We start from the raw sequence: 16,497 nt of genomic DNA on the forward strand, positions 1-16,497 counted from the left end.
TCAGACTAAATCCCCTGTGGATAGGAATGAGCTTTTCAGCACTGTTACTCCAGTTTCACCCCGGGGCAGAGCAGAGCTTTGGTAATGGTGGGACAAAGGCAGCAAGGACAGGAAGGGAAACAGTGAGAAACAGTCCAGCCAGGGCTCCAAGGACAGGGACAGACAGACAGGTACTCGCAGTTTTCTTAGACAGAAAAAGTGGAAGTGTTGTCTCAGAGTCTGTGCTGGGTGGCAGAAACCAGGGGGTTGCTGTGGGAAAGTATCAGCACTGTGGGTGATGTCAGGGAGGTACCAAATCCCCACTGCCAGGGCATTGCTGGGAGCAGCTCACTCTTCCTCCTTGCCAATGTATCTGCTAACTGCAGCTGTCCCTGCAGCTGCTTCTCTTTGTCCATGTCACCTCCCAGTCTGTGCTCACAGACCTCATCCAACCTGCCCTGTGCTCAGCTCTGCTCTGCAGACCCCTCCTGGCATCAGGGCACTGCCCTGGGGAACCTCTGTGTGTGCAGGGCTCAGGCAAAGCTACAAAGTCTTAATAAGATTTGAGTTTTCATTGCATATTCTTTGGGGAGAAATAAGTTCTTATCTACCACAGCACAGCCCACAGGAGAGGAACAGTCAAAGCAGACACTGCCTTGCAGGAAAACGCTTTCTTGATTTTTTTTTCAAAGTCCCTTTGGAATGTGTCAAGAATCAGCTGGAGCTGGAAGTAAAGCTGACCCAGGCAGCATTTCCTTACAGAAGAAGGAACCTGTGCTGCCCTTCCCTGGGTCACTCCTTCAACCCACAGCTGCTGTCTCTATCACTGTGAAAAGCCCACCAGGCAGGCTGAGTTCTGACCCTGGCAGCAGCAGAGTCCCTGCCCCAGCACACAGACCCAGGGGCACAGGGACCCCGCTCACTAGGACAGCCCTGGGCACCTCTCAGCCATGCCCAGGAGAAGACAGCTGTCCTGCCCTGTCCCTCTGATGGGGCACAAGGGCATCCCTTCCAGGCAGCACTTTCTGGTCCTAGAGAGAACCTGTCCTCCTGACAGACCCCACACACTGCCCCATGTCCCAGCTTTAGGAGATGCCTCCAGGAACAGAACCTGCATTGCCCTGCACCCACAGACATACCAGGGAGAGTGCTGAGGATATTTCTCCTCCAGTGAGCTCTCAGCATCCACCAGCTCTCTCAGCCTCACAGGTCTCCCCTCGGTGCCTCCGGGCAGTGTCCCCAGTCCTGTGCACTTGGCAGAGGAGCTGCTCCTGGGCAGAGCTGTCTCTCTGCAGCACTGCAATATTTCTGAGCTCCCACTGTCCATCCCAGGAGCCCAGCCCAGCTCACAGAAGAGGAGCAGGTGAAGACATCATACTCTCCATCCCCTCTGGACTCCTCCCTAGAGCTCCAGGGAACCTTCTTTGAAAGAAACTGAAGTTCTCACTAACTTTCCCTCCCTTGTCTGGGAAGAAATCCTTGTGTCCAGCAGAGTCCTTTCTCCTGATCAAACCAGAGCTGGGCAGGACAATCACCTTTCCTTCTCTCCCTAGGAGACAGGACGCCCAGGCAGGGACAGGCAGGGGTCTCTGACCCCATGCAAAGGTTAAGGAGCATGGCTGCCTGGGAACTGCTGGGAATTACTGAGGGTGGAGGCCAGGAGAGAGTTGCTCAGACACCAACCCCTGTTTTCACCTGAAGGGCCAGAGGTTGTCCAAGAGGCATGAGTGGGTTCAAGGTCCAATAGAGCAATGCTGAAAAAGAGCAGTGCCTGGGAGCAGTAGTTTTGAGCCTGCTGGGGAATTCCTTTGGCCAATTGACAAGACACCACATGGTCACACTTAGGACCATCCATGCCCAGAGGCACCACATGTCCAACAGCAGCTCCATCAGCCAGTTCTTCCTCCTGGCCTTTACAGATCCCATGGGAGCTGCAGCTCCTGCACTTCTGCCTCTTCCTTGGCATCTTCCTGGCTGCTCCTCTGGGCAACAGTTTAATGATCATTGTTACAGTCTCTCCAACATTACCCCCTCCGTCAGCAGCCAGTCCCTGGCTGGCAGAGTTTGTGGAAGGATTTGGGCAGGTCATAGGGCAGTTATCACCTCCTACAGCCTGTGACTTTACAGCTGCACAGGCAAACGACCCTGGCAAACTGACATGCCACCTGTTCGATGGGTGCCTTGACTACATCATCCCAATGCCATCCGCATCCCAATCCCATCCCAACCATCCTGGATATTTCCAGGGCAGAATTAACCTCCCCAGGCAGGCAGCACAGGTGAGCTGAAGTAGCCCAGGCTGTTTTCCACACCACTTGACATCAGTCCCCCATAAAAGGGGCTTGTTTGGAAGGGGCACTCCTGGTGCAGCCAAGTCATCGGGTTGGTCATCGTGTTGTGCAGTTACTGGGTCATAACTGGGTATAAGTGAAATTCACTGTGGGCTGTTTTTGTTCTGCTTTCATGGTGATTTTGCAGTAAACTGTCCTTAGGCCAGCCCACGGAGGCTCTGTCTGTTTCTCCTGTGGGAGTGAGGAACTGGCATGTATCATTCAGCCACTGGTTGGAGCTGAACCACCACAGACCTTTTTGGTCCCCAATATGGGGCCTGAAGGTTTGTGATAATGGTAGAGGATGAGATGAGGGGTGCTTTCTCCTCCTTTTCCCTTTAGGTTTTTTACAGCATCTGTTGAGAACGTTGACTATCCCTGGGATGTTCAGACCAGCATATGTGTCTTGCTCTCTCTCCTCAATGTCTGTCTGGACCTATGTGTTACCAACAACTGTTCCAAGAACATTGCCAAGAGGTCTTCCCTGGGCTGAAGGGTCAGGGGTGGCATGGGGTGTGGGAGAGCATGAAAAAATAGCTAGACAAGAAAAACAGATCCAGAGGCACTGTGGCTGCCCAAGCCTCAGAAACCAACACCACAGCTGAGCCAGAAAGAACCCTTACAACAGGCACTGGAGCTACCCAGGCCTCAGAGAGTGCAGCTCCTCCAGTCTCCCCAACAAGCACCATGGGTACTCAAACCTCAGAGGCCAACCCCAGAGCTGATCCAGACAGCCAAGCAGTACGACTGTCAGTCACCTCTATGCAGAAGAAGAAATACATGGAGAAATCAGTCCTCATCGTGAAAGATGATGATGAACTGGGACCATTTCAAGGACCTGAAGAGGCAATACCAGAGGTTATAACCCGATCCTTGTCCTTGAGCTGAGAGACGTGAGAAAAGACTTCAGCCGCCTTCCAGGGGAGCACATCATCACCTGGCTACTCTGATGCTGGGACAATGGGGCACGCAGCAGGGAGAAGGCAGGGAGGCCAAGCAGCTGGGATCCCTGTCCAGAGAAGGAGGCAGTAACAAGGCAATTGGAAGGAAGTCTCAAGCTCTCAGCCTCTGGAGGTGACTTCTATCGAAGTCACCAGTTTATTGAAGATGTTGTGTATTGGCCAGACCAGTGGAGAGAGAGATATCCATTATCTGAGGGAATTAGCCATGTGAGAGATGATTTAGTGTGATGCTGATGTTCTGCAGCTCCATTCATACTGGGCATAGACTTCCTGCAGAGAAGGCACTTCAAAGACCCAAAAGGGTACCAGTGGGCTTTTGGAATAGCTGCCTCAGAGACAGAAGACATTGAACAAGTGTCTCTTCTGCCTGGACTGTCAGAAGACCCTGCTGTTGTGGGGCTGCTAAAGGTTGAACAACAGCGAGTACCAATTGCTACCTTGATGGTGCACAGGCAACAATACCACACCCAACAGAGACTCCCTGATTCCCATTCATAAACTGATCATCAACTGGAGAGTCAGGGAGTGATTGGTAGAACCTGCTCGCCGTTCAACAGTGCAATCTGGCCAGTGCAGAAGCCCAATGGTGAGTGGAGGCTGAGGCTGTACTATCGTGCCCTGAATGAGGTCATGCTGCCTCTGAGTGCTGCAGTGCCAGACATGCTGGGACTCCAGTATGAACTGGAGTCAAAAGCAGCCAAGTGCTACACCACAATCGACATTGCAAATGTGTTTTTCTCGACTCCTTTGGCAGCAGAACACAGGCCACAGTTTGCTTTCCGTTGGAAGAGAATCCAGTACACCTGGGATTGACTGCCCCAGGGCTGGAAACACAGCCCCACCATCTGCCATGGACTGATCCAGTCTGCATTAGAGCAGGGTGAAGCCCCAGAGCACCTACAGTATATTGATGATGTCATGGCATGGGACAGCACAGCAGAGGAATTTTTTGAGAAAGAAAATATCTGAATTCTGCTACAGCTGGTCTTGCCATCAGACAAAGTAAGGCAAGGGACCTGCTTAAGGAATCCACTTTTTAGGAATAAATTATCAGGATGAGTGTCATCAGATCCCAGTGGATGTTATCAATATGTCAGCAGCTATGTCTCCATCCACCCACAAAAAGGAGACACAAGCTTTCCTAGGCACTGTGGGTTTCTGGAGAATGCATATCCCAAACCACAGTCTCATTGTCAGCCCTCTCTGCTGTGTAACCTCGTAAGAGAACAATTTCCAATGGGGCCCTGACCAGCGAGAAGCCTTTGAAGAGATCAAACAGGAGATGGTCCATGCAGTGGCTCTTGGGCCTGTCCAGACTAGGACAGATGTAAAAAATGTGTTCTACAGGTCAGCCTGGGAGAATGGTCCTACCTGGAGTCTCTGGCAGAAAGCACCAGGGGAGGCTCAAGGTCAGTCTCAGGGGATTTGGAGTCGGGACTACAGAGGATCCAGAGACTCTAACAGAAAAGGAAATACTGGCAGCACAGGAAGGGGTTTGAGCCACTTAAGAAGTGATTGGGACTGAAGCTCAGCTCCTTTTGGCACACTGACTGCTGGTGCTGGGCTGGATGTTCAAAGGGAAGGCCCCTTCTGCACACCATGCCACTGGTGCTATGTGGAGCAGTGGGTCACATTTATCACACAGCAGGCTGGAATAGGAAACCCCAATCACCCAGGAACCCTGGAAGTGATCACAGACTGGCCAGAAGGCAAAGATTGTGGAATATCACCAGAGGAACAGGTGACACATGCTGAAGAGGCCTCACTGTACAATGAACTGCCAGAAAATGAAAAAAAATATTCACCGATGTGTCCTGTTGCATTGCTGGTAAACATCAGAGGTGGAAGGCTGCCTTTAGACAGTGCCAAAGGAGAAAACAGGCCAAATATTACATATTTCTCTATACTATTTCCTGGATGGTGGTCCATGCCAGATGGTCTAAATAATAAATGATGTTATGAACCTCCCCAGTACTCTGAAAATGTAAGATATGGGCATGATTTAGATGGTGTGAAAACAGGGGTGGATAATGTCCTGGTTCTGGCCAGGCCAGGCTCACCTCCCACAACAGGCTGCACAGCTGAGCTGAGTTCACCCTGGCTGTTTTCCACACCACCTGACATCACTTCCCCATCAAAGGGGCTGGTTGGGGAGGGGTGGTCATGGCATGGTGCAGCACTGTTATTGTTGGGTTTGTAAGGTACTCTCTGTGCTATCACTGTGTGTGTATGCAGTTTGGGGCTGTTATTGTTCCCCTTTTATGGTGCTTTTGTCAGTAAACTGTCCTTATCCCAACCCACAGAGGCTCTGTCTGTTTCTCCTCCAGGAGTGAGGGAGCAGCATGTGGTGCTCAGCCATTGTTTGAGGCTGAACCACCACAGTTTCCAAGCCACGAGCACTGAGCTTCTCTAGGAGAAGGTGTTGGTAACCTGTGTCCAAGACCTTGCTAAAGTCAAGGTAGACAACACCCAGAGCCCTCCCCTTGTCCAAGAAGCAGGTCACTCTGTCATGGAGGGAGATCCAGTTCGTCAAACAGGACCTGCCCTTATGAACCCAAGCTGACTGGGCCTGATCACTTGGGGGTTCTTCATGAACTGCATAATGGTGCTCAGGATGATCTGCTCCACCAGCTTCTCTGGGACTGAAGTCAAACTATGAGGCCTGTAATTTCCCTGATCATCCTTCTGTCCCTTCTTATATAGGAGGTTACGTTGACTGATTTCCAGTCAGCCAGGACTGATGCAAAGTGGCTTGGTGAACCCGCCTTGCCAGATATTTCAACAGCCATGGCTGCATCCCATTCAGCCCCACAGATCTGTGCACACCTCTGTGGTGAACCAGTACCATCTCCTCCTGGATTGAGGTGGGGTCATTCTGCTCCCTGTCCCTGTCCCTGATACGCTTGGCCCTCCTGGCTGCGTGGGCACACTGCTGGCTCGTGTTTAACTTGCTGTCTACCAAGACCCCCAAATCCCTCCAGTGTCTGACCCCCCAGTCTGTATGTGCAGCCAGGGCTGCCCCTTCCCAGGTGCAGGTTCTGGTGCTTCCCCTTGTTAAACTCCATGGTGTTGGTGACTGCCCAGCTGTCTGATCTGTCCAGGTCTCTGCAAGGCTTCTCCACCCTCAACAGAATCAACAACTCCTCCCAATTTGTTGTGATATGCAAATTTACTCAAGACCAGCCCAGTTATCTGGTCATTTATGAAAACATTGAAAAGAATCTCAGAATCACAAGGTTTGAAAAGACCTTTAAGATCATCGAGTCCAACTGTTCCTGTCCTAAGCTAAACCATATCCCTAAGTATCTCATCTGCCCTTTTTTTAAACACATCCAGGGAAGGTGAGTCTACCCCCTCCCCGGGCAGCCTGTTCCAGGCCCTGACAACTCTTCAGTAAGAAATATCTTCCTAACATCTGATCTGACCCTGCCCTGGCACAACATGAGGCTGTTTCCCCTTATCCTGTCACCTGTCACCTCACTGAAGAGATCATCTTCCATCTCTCTACACCCTCCTTTCAGGTAGTTGTAGGCAGTGATAAGGTCTCCCCTCAGCCTCCTCTTCTCCATGCTAAACATCCCCAGCTCCCTCAGCTGCTCCTCAGAGGATTTGCCTTCCTGCCCCTTCCCCAGCCTGGTTGCCCTTCTCTGGACATGCTCCAGGACCTCAATTTCCTTATGATGGTGTTGAGCCCAGAACTGGACACAGTACTCGAGGTGCAGCCTCATCAATGCTGAGTACAGGGGCACAATCACCTCCCCAGACCTACTGGCCACACTATTTCTGATACAGGCCAGGATGCCATTGGCCTTCCTTGTCACCTGGTCACACTGCTGGCTCATATTCATCCTGCAGTCAACCAACACCCCCAGGTCCTTCTCTGCCTGACAGCTCTCCAGCCAGTCTCCCCCAGCCTATAGCACTGCATGGGGTTGTTCTGTCCCATGTGCAGCACTCTACACTTGGCCATGTTAAACCTCATCCCATTGGTCTCAGCCCATCGTTCCAGTCTGTTCAGATCCCTCTGAAGAGCCTCCCTACCCTCAGGCAGATCAACATTTCCTCCCAGCTTAGCGTCATCTGAAACTTATTGAGGGAGCTTTCAATCCCTTCATCAATGTCAAAGAACTTGGGACTCTATGGCTGCTCGTTCAGCATGTTCAGTGTTGGGCTATAGCAGAGGAGGAAAATGACGTCCGGCATTATAAGGACCAATCCCATGGCTGAGAACTCCCTGAGCCACAAGGTTACTGGGGCTGCTCATCATCTACCTGGGGATGTTTCTCTGGCATGGTTTATTTTTGGGATGGCTCTGACTTGTAAGGCTGGAACTGTGCGGTGCAGTGGGAAACTGCATTGTGCATCACCAATTTTGTGTATTTTGCTACAAAGTCCTATTGTTCTTTATACTCTCTGATATCCCAGCAAACTGTCCTTATCTCAACCTCTGAGGTTTGGGTTTCTTTTCTATCATTTTTATTCCCTTCCCCTGCCACAAACTCAGCCCACATCCTCTTAGAGAGTGAGCAGCTGTGTGGTGCTCGACTCTCAGCTGGGGTGAAATTATGACAAAATGTTCCAGCACAACAACAAATCCACAGCTTTGGAGGTGAGAGGCTGAGAGAGCCGGACTTCAAAGCCTGGGGAAGGGGAAGTTGAAGGTAGGCCTGTTGGTGCTGAGTGGACAGAACATAAGGAAGGAAGTCCATGTCAAACTGCAGCTTTTAAGGTCAGAATGGACGTGAGGATAAAGAAATGTTATTCTGAGGGTAGTGATGTGGTGCTAACTGTAACTTGGAAGAAGTGTGTATGAGCTGGTGGCTTTGTGTTTGTGGGAACAGCTGGCGAGGGCGGAGAGACAACTATACAGGCAGGGACTTCCTGGGGTGAGAACAAGGTGGGGAAGGGCATTGGGTGAGTTACATGGACATTGATATGCAGAAGATGAGCAGTTTGTTGCTGCTTAGAAACATCCAGTTGTCAGTTTCCACATGGCACCCTTTAGCTCCTGGTTCCTCATGCTGTAGATTAAGGGGTTCAGTGCTTGTGGAACTACTGCGTAGAGAAATGACACTACCAGGTCCAAAATTAGGGAGGAGATGTAGGGGGGCTTCAGGTGGGCAATCATGCCAGTGCTGACAAACAGGGAGACCACGGCCAGGTGAGGAATGCAGGTGGAAAAGGCTTTGTGCCGTCCCTGCTGCGAGGGAATCCTCAGCACAGCCCTGAAGATCTGCACATAGGACACCACAATGAACACAAAACACCCCAAAACTAAACAGACACTGAACACAAGGACTCCAGTTTCCCTGAGGTAGGCATCTGAGCAGGAGAGCTTGAGGATCTGGGGGATTTCACAGAAGAACTGGTCAAGGGCATTGCCATGGCAGAGGGGGAGGGAAAATGTACTGGCTGTGTGCAGCACAGCATTGAGAAACCCACTGGCCCAGGCAGCTGCTGCCATGTGGACACAAGCTCTGCTGCCCAGGAGGGTCCCGTAGTGCAGGGGGTGGCAGATGGCAACGTAGCGGTCATAGGCCATGACAGTGAGAAGAAAGTACTCTGCTGAGAGGAAAAAGAAAAAGAAAAAGAGCTGAGCCACACATCCTGTGTAGGAAATGGCCCTGGTGTCCGACAGGGAATTGGCCATGGACTTTGGGATTGTGGTGGAGATGCAGCCAAGGTCAGTAAGAGAGAGGTTGAGGAGGAAAAAGTACATGGGGGTGTGGAGGTGGTGGTCACGGGCTATGGTGATGATGATGAGGCCATTGCCCAGGAGAGCAGCCAGGTAGATTCCAAGGAAGAGCCAGAAGTGCAGGAGCTGCAGCTCCCGTGTGTCTGCAAAGGGCAGGAGGAGGAACTGGCTGATGGAGCTGCTGTTGGACATCTGCTGCTGTCACATATGGAGACCTGTCAGAGGAGGAACATGCATTGAGAGTGAGGAACATATCTTTCACTCTTATAGAATATCCTCAGATTGACTCTCTGGATCTCAGACTAAATCCCCTGTGGATAGGAATGAGCTTTTCAGCACTATCACTCCTGTTTCACCCGAGGACAGAGCAGAGCTTTGGAGCTTTGGTTTTCTCCTGCCTATACCTGAGGAGTGTTTCTTTTGTCAGGACTCCCTGACATTGCTACTGCAGTGCCAGTAAAACCTTCCCCTGAGTGCAGAGTGGGGAGAGCTGCTCTGTCCATCAGCCCTGCTCTCAGCTGCCCTGTGCTGGACACTCTGTGATCACACCCTGGTGTTCACTGTGGAACAAACTGGAGCATGCAGAGTGCTAAGGAATCCAGTCTCACAGGGCAGAGCTCCAAAGCCCTCCTGTGGTCTCATCCTACCCAAGGAGGATCTCAGCTCCCGTTCCCAGCCAGAGACACACAGGGCTCAGTGCAGCTGCCCACACACAGGTGATGAGTGGCATTGCCACGGCCTCTGTGCCGACATGTCTCCTGCATGGGGCTCTTCTCTGGAGCACAAGACTCCCTGGGAGAGTGGTGCCATTGTGGGAGGCAGCTGCAGCCCAGCAGGAGACCCCAGGACGTCCTCAGTCCTACAGCTGGGAGTACAGAAGTGAGGGTCAGTTCAGTGCCAGCACCAGAAATGGACATGCCCAGAGCCCCAGCTAATAGTGGGACAAAGGCAGCAAAGACAGGAGGGGAAACAGCAAGAAATGCTCCAGCCAAGACAGGAAGGACAGGGACAAACAGACAGACAGGCACTCAGGGGTTTCTGTTCATGGCTGCCAAGGAGAAGACTCAGTGTGAAACCATGGAATGCTGGGGTCAAGCTCTGTGCTGGATGACAGAAACCAGGGGGTTACTGCAGGAAAGAGTCTTCACTGCAGGGGATGTCAGGGAAGTCCCAAATCCCCACTGCCAGGGCATTGCTGGGAGCAGCTCTTTCTCCCTCACATCCCAATGTCTCTGCTGCCTGGAGCTGTCCCTGCAGCTGCTTCTCTTTGCCCATGTCACCTCCCACTCTGTGCTCACATTCCTCTTCCAACCTGCCCTGTGCTCAGCTCTGCTCTGCAGACCCCTCCTGGCATCAGTGCTCTGCCCTGGGAACCTCTGTGTGTGCAGGGCTCAGGCAAAAATACAACATCTTAATGATAATTGAGTTTCCATTGCATATTCCTGTGGGGAGAAATAAGTCTGCACAGCCCACAGAAGAGTAAAAGTCAAAGCAAAGACTCTATCTACAGGAAAATGCTTCCTTGGTGTTGTCCTTCAATATCCCTTTGCAATTTCTCAAGTATCAGCTGGAGCTGGGAGCAAAGCTGACCCATGCAGCACTTTCTTACAGCAGAAGGACCCTACACCGCCTTTCCCTGAGTCTCTCCTTCAACCCACAGCTGCTGCCTCTATCCCCGTGGAAAGCCCACAAGCCAGGTTGAGTGCTGACCCTGGCAGTAGAAGCATCTCTGCCCCAGCACACAGCCTCCAGGGCACAGGGACCCTGCTCACTAGGACAGCCCTGGGCACCCCTGGGTGCACACTCTGCTTCACACCTCTGCAGCCATGCCCAGGAGAAGACAGCTGTCCTGCCCTGTCCCTCTGATGGGGCACAAGGGCATCCCTTCCAGGCAGCACTTTCTGGTCCTAGAGAGAACCTGTCCTCCTGACAGACCCCACACACTGCCCCATGTCCCAGCTTTAGGAGATGCCTCCAGGAACAGAACCTGCATTGCCCTGCACCCACAGACATACCAGGCAGAGTGCTGTGGAGATTTCTCCTCCAGTGAGCTCTCAGCATCCATCAGCTCTCTCAGTCTCACAGGTCTCCCCTCGGTGCCTCCGGGCAGTGTCCCCAGCCCTGTGTGCTTGGCAGAGGAGCTGCTCCTGGCCAGAGCTGTCTCTCTGCAGCGCTGGGTTGCCATGAGCTCCCTTGATCCCAAGAGCTGACCCATCTGAGCAGAAGACCAGTTCTTCTAGGCTCCCTCCTATTGCCTCAACCCTCATGGGGATCACTCTGTGATCTCATCTCTGACGTTCTCTCCCTCGGCTGGGGAGAAATCCTTGTGTCCATCAGAGTCCTTTCTCCTAATCAAACCAGAGCTGGGTAGGACAATCACCTTTCCTTGTCTCCCCATGAGACAGGACCCCCAGGCAGAGACAGGCAGGGTACTCTTTCCCCCTCTCAAAGGAAGGGATTCAGTTGAGCAGTGTGGCATTTCTTAGTTTTTCCCAAGAAAAAAAAATCAGGGAAAACAAATCTACAAATCTCTGTTCTGTAGTTGAGGGAAGTGGGAACCACAATCCAGAAAGATCATATATGTCAAAAAGATAGACCTTCTGCTGCCAGGACAATCTGACACCTGGAGAGCTCCCATCAGAGCCTCAGACAGCCAGTGGCAGCCTCAGCCAGCAGGAAATGGACATCCCAAAAAGGACCTTTCCAGTGTCTAATAGGACAGGGAGAGGCAGTCCTTGGGTCTGCAATGAGAACGTTTTGCTCAGGGAAGAGTGCCCCAAGTTCTCACTGCCTTGTTCTCCTTGCAGAGGGCTCCATGCAAAGAGGCAGAGAATGTCCAAGGGCAGCTTCATTCCCCACTTCCTCCTCCTGCCCTTGGCAGACACACGGGAGCTGCAGTGGGTTTCTCAGTGCTGTGCTGCACACGGCCAAGACATGTTCCCTACCCCTCTGCAAGGGCAATGCTGGTGACTCCTCTGGACTCCCCTAGATCCTCAGCCTCACATGCTCAGATGCCTACCGCAGGGAGACTGGTCTCCTTGTATTTAGTACCTGTTCAGTTTGGTTGTTTTGTGGGCTACCTGGGGAGGTTTCAGGCCAGGAATATCTTCAAGCCCTCAGTCCTTTTGTTTGAGACCTATTGCTGGAGGTTTAGGAGTTCTGAATGTTATAACTGGTAGCTCAGAAAATGATGTCAGGCACTGTTAGGACTGTTGCCTTGTCTAGGCATGGCCTGAAACTCAAGATTGGTTGTACTGCTGGTCTACTACCTGGGGAGGTGTTAGGTCACAAAAGGTTTTCAACCCTGACACCAACTTGTTTGGGAGCTGTTCCTGGATGTTTCTCAGTTTCAAAGGTGGGTGCTTGTAGAGCTTGAAAAGGAAGTCAGGCATTTTTAGGATTGTTCCCTTAGCTACAAAAGCTCTGAGCCCCAGAGTTGCTGGGGCTGCTTTTGGTTTACCTGGGGAGGTTTCAGGCTCCCAAATATATATCAGCTCTCAAACCTTATGTTTGGGAACAGTTGCTGGACACACCATTTTTGAATGGGGATGCTGGTAGAGCCAGAATATGATGTCTGGTCTTACAGGACCATTCTCGTTGCTGGGAATGCCCTTCACCTCAAGGTTACCAGGGCTGCTTGCGGGCTACCTGGGGAGGTTTCAGGCCAGGATCATTCAGCCTCCATAGATCTGCTTCACGTGTGCTTACAGATGGCTCCCCAAATTCTGGTGCCTTTAGCAAAATGGCAGCAATAGGTGTTAAAGAACCTGGGTCAGAACTGCTGGACGTTCAGCATGTTCAAAGATCGATGAAGGTAAAGCCCAAAAACGACATCAGACATTGTTAGGACCATTCCTGTGGCAAGGAATGCCCTGAGTTTCAAGGTTACTGGGGCTGCTCACCTCTCCCTGTGGAGGTTTTACGCCAGGAACATCTTTCATCCCTCGCAGCTCTTGTTTGGAATATATTGCTGGACATTCAGCATGTTCAAAGGTGGATGTTGGTAGTGCTGGAAACATGAGATCAGACACTTTTAGGACTGTTCCTTTGGCAAGGACATCCCTGAGCCCCAAGGTTACTGGGTCTTCTGGTCCTCTCCCTCAGGAGGTTTCAGGCCAGGAACATCCTTCATCTTTTACAACCTTTGTTTGTGTCCTATTACTCGATGTTTAAAATGTTTGAAGTTGGACACTAGTAGAGTCCAACAATGATGTCAGGTACTTTTAGGACTGACCCTTGGAAACGAAAGCCCTGAGGTCCAAACTTACTGGGGCTGCCAGTGTGCTACCTGGAGAGGTTTCAGACCAGGAACATTTTTCTGCCAAAACACATTTTGTTTGGGTTACATTGCTGGACATTTATCAGTTTCCAAGGTGGACACCGTTATACCCGGAAATAACGTCAGGCAGAAATATGTCCACTCACATGGCTATGAAAGCCCTGAACCCCAAGTTAATGAGGCTGCTACTGTGCTACCTGGAGAGGTTTAACACCACAAACATCTTTCATCTGTCGCACCTTTTGTTTTGGATGGATTGCTGTATGTTTTGCACCTCCAAATGTGATCACTGGTAGAGCCGGAAAGTGACGTCAGGCACTGTTAGGATGGTTGCATTATCTATGACAGCCCTGAGCACAAGGTTACTGGGCCTGCTAGTGGGCTACATTGGGAGGTTTCAGGCCAGGAAAATTACTGGGTCCTTGCAACTTTTGTTTGGGAGCTATTGCTGGATGTTTAGAAGTTTCAAAACTAGAAGCTGGTAGAGCTGAAAACTGATGTCTTGCACTATTATGGCTGTTGTCTATAAAAGCCCTGAGCACGAACATTACTGGGGTGTCTTTTGGGCTACCTGGAGAGGTTTCTGGCCAAGAATATCTTTATTCCCTTGTACCTTTTGATTGGCAGCTATAGCTGGACATTTAGTATTTTTGAAGGTGGATGCTGTTAGAGCCAGAAAATGACGTCAGGCCCTGTTACAACCGTTCTTTTGGAAAGGAAAGCCCTGATCCCCAAGGGGCTTCCAGAGGGCTACCTAGGCAGGTTTCAGGCCAGGAACATCAGTCATCTTTTGAGTCTTTTATTTGTGATCTATTGCTAGACGTTTAGCATTTCTGAAGACAGATGCTGGTAGAGCCCTAAAATTACATCAGGCACTGTTGGGACCATTACCTTGGTAAGGAAAGACCTGAGTCTCAAGGTTACTGGAGCTGCTAGTGGGCTACCTACTGAGGTTTCAGGGCAGGAACATCTTTCATTCCTCAATTATTTTTTTTTGGGGGGGTGTTTATTGCTGTAGCTTTAGCTTCAAAGCTGGATGCTGGTAGAGGTGGAAAATTACATCACGCACAGTTAGAACCAACCCATTGTCTTTGAAAACTGTGAGCCCCAAGGCTACTGGGGCTGCTACTGGGCTACCTGAGGAGGTTTCAGGCTGAGGTGGTTTGACCCAGGCTAGAGGCCAAATGACCACCAAAGCTGCTCTATCACTCCCCTTTTCAGATGGAAAAGGGACAAAATATGTATTGGGAGGTTTAGGATTCGAGATAAGGCCAGGGAGAGATCACTCTGCAATCAGTGTCATGGGCAAAACAGACTGAACATGGAATAAAGGAAAGAAAACTCATTTATTAAAACTACATCACACACCCAGCGACACCAGAGTCAGGTAATGAGAAGTGAGGCCAGGTCTTAAAGCACCTTCCCCCCACCCTTCCCTTCTTAACAGACTTCATTTTATTCCCAATTTTTCTCCCTTCTTCCCCAACACCATGGCAGGGGGAGGGGCAGGGAATGGGGGGGGGGTTTGTCACTTCCTCACAAGCTGCTTTCCTTCTCCAGATCTTAAACCACCTCTACATCCCCCCATCCCTCCCCTCTTAGCAGACTTTAATCATAAATTCACTCCCTTCCTCCCCCCATCACAGCATAGGGAAATGCAGGGAATGGGGAGGGGGGGTTTCAGTCTGTTCCTACTGAGTTGTTTTCCTTCTTAGCTTGGGAGGAGATTCCACACCCCCTTTCCCTGAGGCACCGTGGGGTCCCACCCACGGCAGACAGTCCTCCATGAACTTCTCCAATGTGAGTCCTCTCTATTGGGGAGTCATCTCCTCACCAGTTGCCTCAGCACAGATCCCTTCCACAGGGTGCTCATCTTTGGACCCAGACTGATCCAGGCTGGTCTCCCACAGAGTCACAAGTCCCCCAGCAAACCTGCTGCAGCATGGGTCGGTCTCCTCATAGGCTGTAGATGTTCTCTGGTCCTGTCCTTATCCATGGGCTGCAGGGGGACAGCCTGCTTCACCATGGTCTTCTCCACAGGCTGCAGGGGAATCTCTCTCTCTGGCACCTGGACCACCTCATTTTCCACCCCCCTCCTTCTTCCCTGGCCTTTGTGTCTGCACAGCTTCCTAGATATTCTCCCTCCCCCCCCAGCTTCCTACATCTTCTCACACACCCCCTCCCCCCCAACATACACAACCACGTAGAGACAGAGACCAGCAGTGTGGTGCTCAACTCCAGGCTGGGGCCAAACCATGGTGAAAGATTCCAGCACAACACCCACACATGAAGGCAGCTCTGACATGATGGGTAGAGAACCGGACACAAGGGGAAGAATTTGTTCATTCCAGGGGATGCCATAGCAGTCAGAGGTGCTGAACAGGAATCTGGTCGTGAGCAAATTGGGCTGCACTGGGAGGAGTGTGGCACCCTTCTGGTCCATCTGGACTCTGCATGGGTGAGGCCACCTCTGGAGCAGTCAGTCCCAGTGTGGGGCTCCCCAGTTCTGAGGAATGGGGAGGAACTGTCACATGGGCAGAGAGAGTCTGCCAAAATACAGTTAGGGGTCTTGTGTGGAGAGTCTGAGAGACGTGGGATTCTTTAGCCTGGGGAAAGGAGAGGCTGAGGGAAGCCCTCTTTGTGCTACAGGGATAGAACGTAAGAAAGGAAGTCCATGTGAAACTGCACTTTGAAGGCCAGAGTTGCCATGAGGATAAAGAAATATCACTCTGAGGGCAGTGCTGTGGTGCTTAAAGTCACTTGGAGGAAGTGTGGATGAGCTGGTGCCTTTCCGTGTGTGGGAACAGCAGGTGAAGATTGAGAGAGAGCAGAACAGGCAGAGACATCACGGAGTGAGATCAAGGTGGGGAAGGGGGTTGGGTGTCTGCAGCCTACAGGGAAACAGCACAGGCGTGGGGCAGTGTGGCATGGGCTGTGGTGCAGATGGCCAAGGGTGCCAGCCAGGTCTTTGGCTCCTTGACTAGAGCTGATATTCCTGCCACAGCGGCCTCAGAGGCACCACATTGTCCTCACAGTCATAGAGTATCATTGCCTCCTTACACCCATGCCAGGGGAGGACACAATGTGTCATACCCCTGTCCGTCCCTTGGCGTCACTCCCCACATCCCAAGGAAGAGTCTTGAGACACAGGTGGGGGTCAGGATCTCCCTTCCCTGGGGCTGGGGGTCAGCACTGGCATTTCTGCTTCATCAGACCAAGGCAGGGTGTCCTCAGCATCAGAGCTGCCTGTGC

Source organism: Gallinula chloropus, assembly GCF_964237585.1.
Source record: "Gallinula chloropus genome assembly, chromosome: 18".
Classification (NCBI taxonomy): Eukaryota; Metazoa; Chordata; class Aves; order Gruiformes; family Rallidae; genus Gallinula; species Gallinula chloropus.